Source organism: Ostrea edulis, chromosome 8 (genome assembly GCF_947568905.1).
Source record: "Ostrea edulis chromosome 8, xbOstEdul1.1, whole genome shotgun sequence".
Lineage (NCBI taxonomy): Eukaryota > Metazoa > Mollusca > Bivalvia > Ostreida > Ostreidae > Ostrea > Ostrea edulis.
Genome location: NC_079171.1, coordinates 38,930,143 through 38,944,861, shown reverse-complemented (window position 1 = coordinate 38,944,861; position 14,719 = coordinate 38,930,143). Strand labels below are relative to the sequence as shown.

At 35.5% G+C, this 14,719-nt stretch overlaps 1 long non-coding RNA gene across 1 annotated transcript; it reads right to left on the bottom strand.

Moving 5' to 3' along the window:
- Positions 1-615: 615 nt before the first annotated feature.
- Positions 616-8,007, bottom strand: LOC130049052 (uncharacterized). Its single transcript, XR_008797573.1, has 3 exons — positions 7,965-8,007; positions 7,304-7,438; positions 616-834 (listed from the first exon to the last, which is right to left on the bottom strand). It is a non-coding gene; the product is annotated as an uncharacterized LOC130049052 (long non-coding RNA).
- Between the last annotated feature and the right edge of the window lie 6,712 nt (positions 8,008-14,719).

Genomic DNA, 14,719 nt, shown 5'->3' with positions numbered 1-14,719 from the left:
TTGGGCCACTCTGTCAAGAGCCAATGCAGGCATTGGATCACTTTCTCAATAGTCAATGCAGGCATTGAACCACTCTGTCAAGGGTCAATGCAGGCATTGTACCACTCTGTCTAGAGCCAATGCAAGCATTGGACCACTCTGTCAAGAGCCAATGCAGGTATTGGACCACTCTGTCAAGAGCCAAAGTAGGCATTGGACCACTCCCTCAAGAGTCAATGCAGGCATTGGACCACTCTGTCAAGAGCCAATGCAGGCATTGGACTACTATTTTAGAAATAACTCAGAACACTGTATGATCCAGATATGTACTGAGGAATGCGAGGTGGCTATCTCAGGAACCATATGTAATTATACAGAGCCATTGCATGTCTTGACTAATCTTTTTATGTATATAGAGATGATGCAGGCTGTAGATGACCGTTTCCTGGAGTCAATTGAAGCAAAGTTTGTAGTGCCAATGCAGGGCTTGAATTACACCAATGCAGGCATGAGACGACTTTTTTTCAGATTCAATGCATGCAGTCTTTGAAAGTCTTTCTATGTACAGTCAATTCAAGCCTTGTATGGCCTTTTGTCTAGAGTCAATGCATTCAATTTACTTTACCAATTCATAAATTTCCTTGTTTTATCATCAATGAGATGACGTAACTTTATTGGCTCATGAAAAAGAATACAAACAAGACTGGTACATATTTCAATTACTTCTGTTCAGTTGGAACTCAATATTTTATTTAATCTAATAGAGAAGTCTGTTGCAGGACCTGATCACGTCATTTCTGCCATCAACTCCAACAACATTACAGTCCTTCTTCAGTCCTGCTTGTAGGGCTTCTCCTGTAAAATAGTGATGTCGATCAATTGCCTAGCAATATCTAGAACTTAGCATACCAATATGTAATTAAGCAAAGCAGAAATTTTCAGGGTGAATTGGGAATCCATCCCAGGACTCTTTACATTACTAATCAGGTGCCCCACCCCACAACCCCACCAAATATAAATATGTCCAGAAAAAAACCCAATATTTTTTTCAAAGGTGTTGATCATATACATTGTACTGTCTTAAGGATCCAAAGTTTAACACAAATTAATAAATAATTACGTCTTGCCGTGAAAATCTATACACAAAATATAAAAGCTTTTCCTTGAATAGTTCAGAAGTTATTGATTAGGTCAGGTTATATTAAATTATTTTTGCATTTTCGTGAATGTCTCCTCTATAAAGTGGGCATGGTCCTTCATTTGAGCAAACGTAATTCCTTTTACCCATGGATGATTTGTCCCAAGTTTGATTAAAATTGGCCCCGTGGTTCTCAGAACTTCCGGAGGAGGAAATACAAATGTTAAAATTGTGGAAAGATGGACAGGCGGACATAAACAAATAAAAGTTGATCAGAATAGCCCACTTGTGCTCTCAGCTCAGGTGAGCTCTGAAAAGGTATTGATATTTACTTTTTCTGTGAATCACAAAATGTATATATCTTATATGCACAGTACCTATTCATTGTATAGTGAGGGAGAAATTATACATGAGGCATTATACGTTCATAAACACAGTAGAGATTAATTATATATATATATATATATATATATATATATATAGAGAGAGAGAGAGAGAGAGAGAGAGAGAGAGAGAGAGAAAGAGAGAGAGAGAGAGAGATAGAATATATATATATCCAAAATTGAAATAGAGTCTCAGTAATCGGATACTAATATTTAAAAAATATGAAAAGAAAACACAGAAATCCTCCGTAAAGCTTTAGCGCTTTCATTACATCTTCAGAAGCTTTACAAAAATGTATACATAGCAGTATCATAGTAACAGTGATTATGACGTCAAAGTAAGCGGAACGTTAAATGTCTATATTGTGACGTCATGGATAATGTACAACAATGATCTGGAAAAAGTACGGGAAAATCATAGGCAATTATAAAAGACTATTAAGTTTTGGCTTTAGAATACCAATAAAATGTTTTTCTTTTTCCCGTCTCTGAATAGCACTGGCACATCTGAGTTTATAAAATGGGAAAATGTTAAATCGTTTTTTACCACACGTTTCCAAGTGTGCACTTAACTCGATTTGTCTGTATTCAGGTGTACTGATGTGTTGCTTATGTACACGTACACGGGCACGGAGAGTGTTGCCAGTTTCACCTATGTAATATTCCTTGCATCCAGGACATGTGATGACGTATATGACATCCATTGTATCGCATGACATGTTAGCATTAACTTTAAATTCTCGTCCGTTAAAATTATAACTGGTCCCTTCTGTAATGTAGTCATATGTACCGCATCGAGGGTCCGTACACTTTGACACTGTATAAGTACGGTCATCTAATTGGGAGGAACAAAGTATTCTCTTAAGATTTTTGGGCTGGCGTTTACTGCTAATAAAACGACAGTCCTTGTATATGCCATTTGTTTGTTCATCTTCCCTAAGTAGCTTGTTTAATTCATAAACAATTGAATTGATGTTTTGATTTCTCGGATTATAAGTATGTATAAATGGTATTATTTCTCTGTCATTAGCACATCGTGTGTTAGAAAGTGGCTGTATCCTATCGCACTCCTTAGCCTTCATTATTCCATCGTCTACAAGTTGTTCTGGGTATTTTTGGCTTAATAAATACAATTTTAATTCCTCCAAGCGGATATCCCTCGTATCGATATTGCTGACAATGGTACAAATCCTTCTTGCGAGATTATATGGTATAGCTGTTTTAGTATGGTGGGGATGGCACGATCCGAAATGCAGGTATTGGTGGGTATCTGTGGGCTTATAATAAATATCCGTATTTAAGCTGGTATTTTCTTTTAATATAAAAACGTCAAGAAATGGCATTTGCGTATCATCTGTTTCCATCGTGTATTTGATATCCGAGTTCATTTGGTTTAGTAGATCGTAAAACTCCGATAACTTATCGACATCATCATCCCACAAGATAAAACAATCATCTAAATATCTCTTCCATTTAGACTGTATATTATTTGCAAATTCTGCCCCCCACAACGTACATAGTTGATCATGTAACTTATGTTCTAGATAACCTAGGGTTAATGTTGCATAGGTAGGTGCGACTTTTGTCCCCATTGCAGTTCCCTTAGTTTGGAGGTAATGATGGTCGGAAAAAGCAAACGAGTTGTTGTCTAGAACTAATTTTAGTGCTTCTAAAATAAAATCCTGTTGGAATCTGTCATTAAGTACATTGGGATATTTTTCCATCCAGAATTTTACCGCTTCCAATCCTAATTCTGTAGGAATATTAGTATATAAACTAATAACATCCAGAGTGACAAGTTTAGTGTTGGAGGTGACCTGAGTAGGTAAATGATTTATAAAATCCAGATCGTCTCTTACAAAGCTGGGTACTTGTTGGGAATATGATTTTAAAAGTATATCCAACAAATGACTCAGTCTCTGCGTTGAACAGTTTGGTCCTCCTACTATGGGTCTGAAGGATAAGTCAGCTGGATCCAGACAAGTAATACATACACTATTTTGATTTGCTATGGCATCCTTAATAATTTTAGACTTGTGAACTTTAGGTAAACCATAGAATTGACTCTCTCGGAATTCAAAGTTTGTCAGATAGTCCTGTTCTTTATCAGTTAAACCTTCCGATAGTGGTCCATATACTAGATTTTTAATTTTTGTAATGGTTTTCTTCTCATGACAATTGTGTAGTCTATCATAAAAATTGTTGTCTTGTAACATTTGTAAAATTTTATTTTTGTAGAAATTCTTATTCATTAAGACAACTCCACCTCCTTTATTGGCCTCTTTGATAATGATAGTTGGGGCATCACGGAGGTTTTTAAGAGCATTTTCCTCTTCCGTAGAGAGAATATATTTAATATTCCCGGGTTTGTTTGGAAAATGAATATTTTCTAATGTGTCGCAAACGGCTTTTGGATTATGAAAAGAATTATGGTAAGGATGTTATTAAACCAAATAAACCAAGACTACATCAATTGCATGATAGACAAACTTCTAGGAAAAGTTACGCGTCCGCCGTAAGAAAAAAATCTACAAATATTCCTACAGTTTCAGTGGATCTCCCTATGGAAAATACACCTGGGCCATCATTTTCTAAAGGAATAAATTCATTTTCGGGAAAACGAAAAAATACAAATAAAAATCAATACGAGAATTCTAAATCCAAAAATCAAATCTCTCGTAGTGCTATTCCGCAATATCGACAGATTCCTAAGCATCACAAAGCTATAAACAGGCGGGATCAGGACAATAGCGGACAAAATGAAAATAACCGAGGATATAGTAGAAATAGACGTCCACCAAACTTTTACAGAAACGAAAGAACCACGTATATCGGAAGAGGGGTACGCAACTATTTTTTAGGAGGAGGCAAAATGAGCCAAGGCCAGAGATACAAGAACCAAATACCACGGTTATCAACAACAGCAATTGAAGGGATACACACAGGAATATAATTAAGACAGAACCAAAAGTATTTAATCTTTCTGATAGACAACTAACGGATTCCGAAATAAAACTACTGTCTAAGGGTCTAAAATACACCCCTACACCTCATGTCAATAATCAAGAGCTTAAAACAGATGTTAAAGCCTATACTCGGCGTCTCAGACTATATGAATATTTTCATGAAAGTGAGACCAGTGCATCTGAATCCGAGTCTACAGAGACAGAGCCAACAAACCTTGTAAGAAATAAATCAAAGTTTAATCCAAAACGAGGAAGAAATAGAACTTTGGATGCCGTTTGCGACACATTAGAAAATATTCATTTTCCAAACAAACCCAGGAATATTAAATCTAATCTCTCTACGAAAGAGGAAAATGCTCTTAAAAACTTCCGTGATGACCCAACTATCATTATCAAAGAGGCCAATAAAGGAGGTGGAGTTGTCTTAATGAATAAGGATTTCTACAAAAATAAAATTTTACAAATGTTACAAGACAACAATTTTTATGATAGACTACACAATTGTCATGAGAAGAAAATCATTACAAAAATTAAAAATCTAGTATATGGACCACTATCGGAAGGTTTAACTGATAAAGAACAGGAGTACCTGACAAACTTTGAATTCCGAGAGAGTCAATTCTATGGTTTACTTAAAGTTCACAAGTCTAAAATTATTAAGGATGCCATAGCAAATCAAAATAGTGTATGTATTACTTGTCTGGATCCAGCTGACTTATCCTTCAGACCCATAGTAGGAGGACCAAACTGTTCAACGCAGAGACTGAGTCATTTGTTGGATATACTTTTAAAATCATATTCCCAACAAGTACCCAGCTTTCTAAGAGACGATCTGGATTTTATAAATCATTTACCTACTCAGGTCACCTCCAACACTAAACTTGTCACTCTGGATGTTATTAGTTTATATACTAATATTCCTACAGAATTAGGATTGGAAGCGGTAAAATTCTGGATGGAAAAATATCCCGATGTACTTAATGACAGATTCCAACAGGATTTTATTTTAGAAGCACTAAAATTAGTTCTAGACAACAACTCGTTTGCTTTTTCCGACCATCATTACCTCCAAACTAAGGGAACTGCAATGGGGACAAAAGTCGCACCTACCTATGCAACATTAACCCTAGGTTATCTAGAACATAAGTTACATGATCAACTATGTACGTTGTGGGGGGCAGAATTTGCAAATAATATACAGTCTAAATGGAAGAGATATTTAGATGATTGTTTTATCTTGTGGAATGATGATGTCGATAAGTTATCGGAGTTTTACGATCTACTAAACCAAATGAACTCGGATATCAAATACACGATGGAAACAGATGATACGCAAATGCCATTTCTTGACGTTCTTATATTAAAAGAAAATACCAGCTTAAATACGGATATTTATTATAAGCCCACAGATACCCACCAATACCTGCATTTCGGATCGTGCCATCCCCACCATACTAAAACAGCTATACCATATAATCTCGCAAGAAGGATTTGTACCATTGTCAGCAATATCGATACGAGGGATATCCGCTTGGAGGAATTAAAATTGTATTTATTAAGCCAAAAATACCCAGAACAACTTGTAGACGATGGAATAATGAAGGCTAAGGAGTGCGATAGGATACAGCTACTTTCTAACACACGATGTGCTAATGACGGAGAAATAATACCATTTGTACACACTTATAATCCTAGAAATCAAAACATCAATTCAATTGTTGATGAATTAAACAAGCTACTTAGGGAAGATGAACAAACAAAAGGCATATACAAGGACTGTCGTTTTATTAGCAGTAAATGCCAGCCCAAAAATCTTAAGAGAATACTTTGTTCCTCCCAATTAGATGACCGTACTTATACAGTGTCAAAGTGTACGGACCCTCGATGCGGTACATATGACTACATTACAGAAGGGACCAGTTATAATTTTAACGGACGAGAATTTAAAGTTAATGCTACATGTAACATGTCATGCGATACAATGGATGTCATATACGTCATCACATGTCCTGGATGCAAGGAATATTACATTGGTGAAACTGGCAACACTCTCCGTGCCCGTGTACGTGTACATAAGCAACACATCAGTACACCTGAATACAGACAAATCCAGTTAAGTGCACACTTGGAAACGTGTGGTAAAAAACGATTTAACATTTTCCCATTTTATAAACTCAGATGTGCCAGTGCTATTCAGAGACGGGAAAAAGAAAAACATTTTATTGGTATTCTAAAGCCAAAACTTAATAGTCTTTTATAATTGCCTATGATTTTCCCGTACTTTTTCCAGATCATTGTTGTACATTATCCATGACGTCACAATATAGACATTTAACGTTCCGCTTACTTTGACGTCATAATCACTGTTACTATGATACTGCTATGTATACATTTTTGTAAAGCTTCTGAAGATGTAATGAAAGCACTAAAGCTTTACGGAGGATTTCTGTGTTTTCTTACATATTTTTTTTAAAAATATATATATATATATATATATATATAGAGAGAGAGAGAGAGAGAGAGAGAGAGAGAGAGAGAGAGAGAGAGAGAGAGTTGACTTTCACATATAAAAAACCCTCCTTTTTTCAGAAATCCTGTATCCGCCAGATATATCCTGTATATAATAGCTTGTATTTATATATCTATACAGTTATGTCCTGTATGTGATATAATGAATTAATTAACATGATAGGCAATTAGTAATTATTTTGATACTATCATGCAAAATGGTGGTTTTTAGTAGTATACGGTCTCACCGATATATTTTATTCAAGGTGCAAATACAATATGAATGTAATTATGAAAGCTTTACATGTACATTTGTATGTATACAGTACCTATAGCTATATATTGATTGCCTCCACAAAATCATAGACATCTGTAATGTCTTTCAATTCCCTGCAGAGGTCATTGTAACTCCAGTCAAAGTTTGTTCTGGATGCAAATTGCTTCCGGCCGCCCTGGAATGTCATCTGTCATAAAGAACACAAAAAAGTTAGAATCATTAATTGAGAGAGAGAGAGAGAGAGAGAGAGAGAGAGAGAGAGAGAGAGAGAGAGAGACGGGTATTCATCTGAATTTTTAACTTAATCTACATTATTTTAAATGACTTAATTGCTTGTTCATAATTCTAAAAATATTTTTGCATTAAAGAGAGAGCGAGAGAGCGAGAGAGATAGAGAAGTATTCATCTGAATTTTAAACTTAATCTACATTGTTGTAAATGACTTGCTTGTTCATAATTCTAAAATTATTTTTGCATTAAAAAGAGTATCATTTAAATACCGTACACCGTTAATCGTAATGCATTTTTTGAACACGCTTGTACTTTGGAAAACCCCATTTCGAACAAGCATAGCATTCGGTAAAAATATTGGTGAGTAACCGAACTGATTTATTCATGTACATTTATCCTACATGTACGCTAACACTATTTTCAGTATATCCGAATCCTACATATATATTGTCATTAAAATTGAAGTAATGATTAAAAAATACTTGTTTTCATTCAACGAAGAAATCCGGCCCGGCACTTGGGTATAACTTGGTTTTAAGAAATGAAACTTATAATTCTTTGTTTGATACATGTATCAAACGAAACATTGGACGGAAAACTTCATCAATGCGCGTAGCGCATTGATGAAAAAGTTTTCCGTCCAATGTTTCGTTTGATACATGCATCAAACAAAGAATTATAAGTTTTATTTCTTATCATTTAATTATGTTTTAAGATAGAAAAACAAATAGTTTCTCCCATCAAAAAGCTTGAATTAACGTTTCTGAAATGGCGCGTAGGAATACATATAGGCAAGAATGAAAACAAAAACAAAACGGCATGGCTGTGCGTTCAGGTCAGGAAGATTTAAATTAAAATTAAAGGTGCAATGGTTAAAAGCTGAATTAAATATACAGGAAGATAACAAGCGGTGACTGGATTTATGCTGCATCATGTTTGAGGAGACGTTGAACACTGGTTGTGTCGTTGGAACGGTGGAATGCAATTCGGCTCCATTTCAATATCGAGGAAAACGTTCAAAACGCACTCGTTGACTGAGCCCCATATAACGCAGTTCAATTTCATTGATATTTAACAGATCAGAAGTCGCCACTTGCTGTCATGTTATCGATCTCGTAAAGCAGACGATTCATACCGGGAACTCGTGTAATCTGTCTACTTCTACCAGTAAGTGGTCTACGTCATCAAATATTGACTATTCTGCCACGTCATCGCCTATGTATGTTGTTTCTTTAAATAAATTTGTATTTTATTCATATCTTTAGTTGTGATAATTTTTGATAGCAATGAAAAACAAAAATCAAACAAATGCATTTCGTTATATATATGCTTGTGTGGAAAATCCCGTTCTATAAATAGCGCTAAAATTAGAACGGGGAAGACGCATTCCAGAGAAAAGTTGTCCCGCGTGCTTAGTGCAAATGAACTCCGAACGAAATTTTGACAGAGAAATCAAACGAATTTTTCAACCAATCAGCATCGTTTATAAGTCATCACTTTAAAAGTTATTAAATGATTATTGTATCTTGATGTAGATATGGGACGTAATCACGAAAACATCGTTATGGAAATACTTTTAAATTTAATTTATATAGGTTTGATTTATAAAGAGATGTTTATTTTAATTAGTACTTACAATAATTGCTTTCTAGAGATCACAGTTGATGTGCTTCGTCCGTAATTCGTCCTTGTTGGGGATATCCACTCGTTGTAATGGAGGGGGGGGGGGATTCATAATCTCATTCGGACATTATTTCTGATGGCATAGAAATTGTTTTCCTCTTTCTGAATAACCCACATCTTTCTTGATTCTTTTCTCCAAAATAACTGTCGCGAACACCGTAACGTGCATACCGTATATTACGTCATTTTATTTTAAAGTGATATAAAATTCCGCGAAAGACACGCTGATGGGTTAACCGTTATGTAACGTTATTATGCGCAATGAAAAGGGTGCATATTATACGATTTTAATTGTTACTGACGATTAACATTTAAAAAATATATGCAAAGTTAAGGAGCTGCAGTTATTGGTACAGCCCTATAAGACGGAGTTTTCGGCCAGAGACTATTGGATGTCTTAATGGGTAAGGAAAATCCCGAGTTATACATTGTTCTTGTATCATTTGTTATACTTTTTTATTATAAAAAAATTCTCACTCATGTTATACACATATTTTTTAAAAAGCCAACTTTTTATCATTTAATCTACAGTGGGGTACAGTGTGAGTTGTTGTAGATTTATTTTATAGCAGATAATCTGGCTTATAGTGTTACAATATTAGACCAGATGTAGTAGAATCATGTAAAATATGTTGAAATGGATGTGATACAATGTGTATTGTATAAACAGATGAAATGGAGCCATACTCAGATATCGAGATTGATGAAGAAACCGTTGAGATAGAACCCTATCCAAATGATGAAGTAGAATATTTAGATTCTGATGGTAAAACAAAATTTTAGTTTTAATGAAATCTGATGTCATTCGGCGATCTATTTACATGTAAACATCTTTAATGAAAAATTGTTATAAGGAGTATTAATGAATTATATTAAAATACAATGTGTTTTAATCCTTCCTGTTTTAGACCAGTCACTAGAACAGCTAGTTCTCATTGCAGTGTCAAAATCATTTATTTAAAATCAATTAAATTTCATCTTAATTTTAAGGCATCAGGTTGACAAGCCATCACTCAACTGCACTCTGGAGAACAATATGTCCCAAATATTGCACATTTAAACTTTCAAGGTACATGTCCAACTCCTTTTCATTGTCTTAACTTTAACATCTCGGTCTCTATCTATATCTAATTTTGAAATATCTACTATTCATAAAATGAAATTTTGTAGTAAAAACTATATGGAAGTTAGGAGAAATGAACCAAAGAATCAGAAAGATCATACTCAGTGGCTACTAGACTATTTCTTTGAACATGCAACACAGGACACAGTTTACCATCTCATTTGAGGAAAGGAAGGCTGCATGAATTGTTGGATGTACTGTTACAGTATCATCACATTCATTTAACACCTCGCCATGTAATGAACATAAATAAGTATGTTTTCAATAATTATTTGATGAAAATTATACTCACAATTATGATATGACCTTAAAGCTTTACAGAAAATCTCTAACACAAGATTTACCTCGAGGTCAATCTAAAACCTGTGTCAATAAGTTTGTACAATACAAACGTTCCAAAGTTACTAGCATGACTTTTATTAATCAAAATACGTCACTTTGATTTCAGGTATACACTGATGGGTACATCAACCCTAAAAGGAGGAAGACGAGTTGCTGATCAAGTGGAATAAATAAACATCAACTTCCCTACATATTGCAGTCTTCAGCTTGTGTATTATATTTCGGAATGAATCTTCCATTTTGGAATTTAGGGGGATGGGAGGGTTTTGGTTGATTTACTTTTGAGATGATCATCATTACTGCATCTTACTAACTCTGATGTCCAATAAGACATAGATCGATTTTGAAGTGGCCCAATTCAGGCATTGACTGATTATAAAGTCAACCAATAAAGACATTGGCCGACTATGGAGTTGCCAATGGAGGCATTGACCGACTCTGATGCTGTCCAACGCAAAAATAAGACTTATTTTGAAGTGGCCCAATGCAGGCATCGGCCTACTAGAAAGTCCCTCAATGCAGGCATTGGCGGACTATGGAGTCGCTCAATACAGGCATTGACCGACTATGGAGTCCCTCAATGCAGGCATTGGCTGACTATGGAGTCGCCCTATGCAGGCATTGACCGACTATGGAGTCGATCAATGCAGGCATTGGCCGACTATGGAGTCGCCCTATGCAGGCATTGGCTGACTATGGAGTCGCTCAATGCAAGCATTGACCAACTATGGAGTCGTCCTATGCAGGCATTGGCCGACTATGGAGTCGCCCTATGCAGGCATTGGCCAACTATGGAGTCGTCCTATGCAGGCATTGACCGACTATGTAGTCAACCAATGCAGACATTGGTCGACAATGGAGTCGCCCTATGCAGGTATTGGACGACTATGGAGTTGCTCAATGAAGGCATTGTCCGACTATAAAATGAGCAATACAGGCATTGGTAGATTATAAAGACAACCAAGAAAAACATAGAACAATGCCCGTTTTGAGAGAACGTTGGGTATACTAGCTTCTGCATTCAGACATTAACACAAAAATGTGGACATTGGCGAACTGCCAAAAAAAATGTTGTCTAAATTAGCTACATCAGCGTACACATGTATTTTTTGTTTAAGATTTCGTCAATGCAGATTTAAATATTGTAAAGGTGAAAATATTTTTGTAAAAAATCCACCGCTTTGTATTTAAAAGTTGATCATTTTATCAAATCGTCTATATTTTGCTCATATTTACATTGCTGAAAACTTTTATTACAAATTTGCACAGTGCACCAGTTTTTTGCTATTGTATCAATATGCTATTTACAATACAAGCCTTAAAATGCGTCATTGAAATAAAAAAAAAATAGATTGGACAAATTAAAAAATAGTTCACACTGCGTTATTTATAGGGTAATTGTCAATAAATAGATATGAAATTCTGTAAATACTAGGTACATGTCTATAAATAGATGTGAGATTCTGTAAATACTAGGTGATTGTCTATAAATAGATGGGAGATTCTGTAAATACTAGTTCATTGTCTCTAAATAGATGTGAGATTATACACATACCGGATAAATGTCTACAAGAAATGTGAGATTCTGTATATGCTAGGTGATTGTCTATAAATAGATATGAAATTCTGTAAATACTAGGTGATTGTCTATAAATAGATGTGAGATTCTGTAAATACTAGGTGATTGTCTATAAGTAGATGTGAGATTCTCTAAATACTAGGTGATTGTCTATAGATAAATTTGATATTCTGTATGTATTGCGTACTTTTAACGCTATGAATGTGTTGGTTTTTTCATGATGGATCAAATATCGCTAAAAATAAAAGCTCTGAAATTGATATACTGATAAATGATGTAATTGTTAAATGAAACCGCGCCGCTAAAGCGCTAAAATTTCAAACAATTTTTTTCCAGAAAAAAAAATGTCCATTATTTCCTACGCCAAAATTGCTTACGGTATATAATATCATCGTCAACTTCCCATATTTATGTAGCAATATTCCATTATCACCTGCATATGGTGTTTATATATCTCAACTGATTCGATATGCAAGAGCTTGTTCTTGGGATAGTCAGTTTTTTAAATCGAGGTAAGCTACTGACAAACAAGTTGATGGTACAGGGATTTCAACAGTCTCGATTGAAGGCAGCATTTCGCAAGCGTAGACGTTACACGACTTATTTTTCCTCAGCAGAATCAACTGTTGACAAGAGCTACCGTTTTAATGAACGCACTAAATACCCGATAGACTTAAAATCTGAAATACCTTAAAACTGATCAAAACATTATTCTTGTGATATTGCACTTAGAGAAGGAAATTGAACATTATTTCTTGGCTTTTATAATTTTTTTGTTTTTGTTTATTCTATTTCATTTAGATTATTATTTCCCATTTTCCCCTTCTTTAAAGTTTTAAACATTTCGGGTATTTATTGTATGCATTAAAATGGCAGATCTTGTCAACAGTTGATGCTGCTGAGGAAAAATAAGTCGTGTAACGTCTACACGAAGAACATTATTAAAATATGAGGAAGTAAGTAGCTTATAATTGATATGAAATTTTAATTGACAGGTCCGAAATTTTCCATACTAGTCTGAATTTCGCTGCTGTCATAGGCGAGAAATGACTCCGTGACCTGGACCGGTAAATGTCCTAGTAAAAATAAACAAGTGAGATAGAGAGAACGATGACGTATATCTTTGTTATTTTAAGAACCTGTGACTTGAAATTTGGCATGCAAGTAGTTAAAACATTAATCTATGCAAGGAAAACGACAAACTACGCATAGCTTACCTAGTTTAAGATTTTTTAGGCATTTAAAGCGAGTGGTTAGGTTTTTATCTGTGTCAGAGTTAAACCCCTTTCTATATTTATGGTATCACAGAGTTCGGGCCCAAAACGGCCTTAGCACCTGTGAATGCAATCGGTTGTCGTCGGTCATCGTCTGCCATCCGCCGTTTGTCGTGCGTTAGCAATTGAACATCTTTATGACCCCTTCAACGAAGGTTTGCACCTGTCGGTCGGTCGATCTATCGGTCGGTACACCACATGTTGTCCGCTTAATATCTTGAAAACCATTCACCTGATGATAATGATATTTCATATGTGATTTGGTTATGAGTAGAAAAGGACCCTTATTGTTTTTCAGGTCAAAAAGTCAAAGGTCAAGGGTCAATCTACGCTAGACTAGGAATATAATATTCGCTCAATATCTTGAGAACCTTTTGCTTGAAAGACATCAAACTTGGCACACTGGTACATCCTCAGGGGTAGATATCCTCTATCGATTTTGAGGTCGTATGATCAAAGGTCAGAGGTCAAACTGGGCATATGAATATACTGACCATTCAATGTCTAGAGAACCCTTTGCTTGACAGACATCAAACTTGGTACACCAGTATATCTTCAAAAGAAGATGGCCCCTATTAATTTTGAGGTCACATGGTCATGCGTCAAACTGGACATAGGAATATAATGTCCGCTCAATATCTTGAGAATCCTTTGCTTGACAGATATCAAACTTAGTACGCTGGTATATATTCAGAAGAAGATGACTCCTATTGATTTTGAGGTCACATGGTCAAAGGTCAAGAGTCAAACTAGACAAGGGGATATACCATCTGCTCAATATCTTGAGAACCCTTTTTCGACAAACATCAAAATTGGTACACTGATACATGTACGTCTTCAGGAGAAAATGACCCCTATTGATTTTGAGGTCACATGGTCAAAGGCCAAGGTTTACACTGGACATAGGAATATACTGTCCGTTCAATATCTTGAGAACCCTTTGCTTGACAGACATCAAACTAAGTACACTGGTACATCTTCAAGAGAAAAGGACGCCTATTGATTTTGAGGTCACAAGTTTAAAGGTCAAGGGTCAAACTGGACATGGAATATACTGTCTGCTCAATATCTTGAGAACCCTTTGCTTGACAGACATCAAACTTGGTACAGTGGTACGTCTTCAGGAGAAGATGACCCCTATTGATTTGGTGGTCACATGTTTAAAGGTCAAGGGTCAAACTGGACATAGGAATATACTGTCTGTTCAATATCTTGAGAACCCTTTGCTTGACAGAC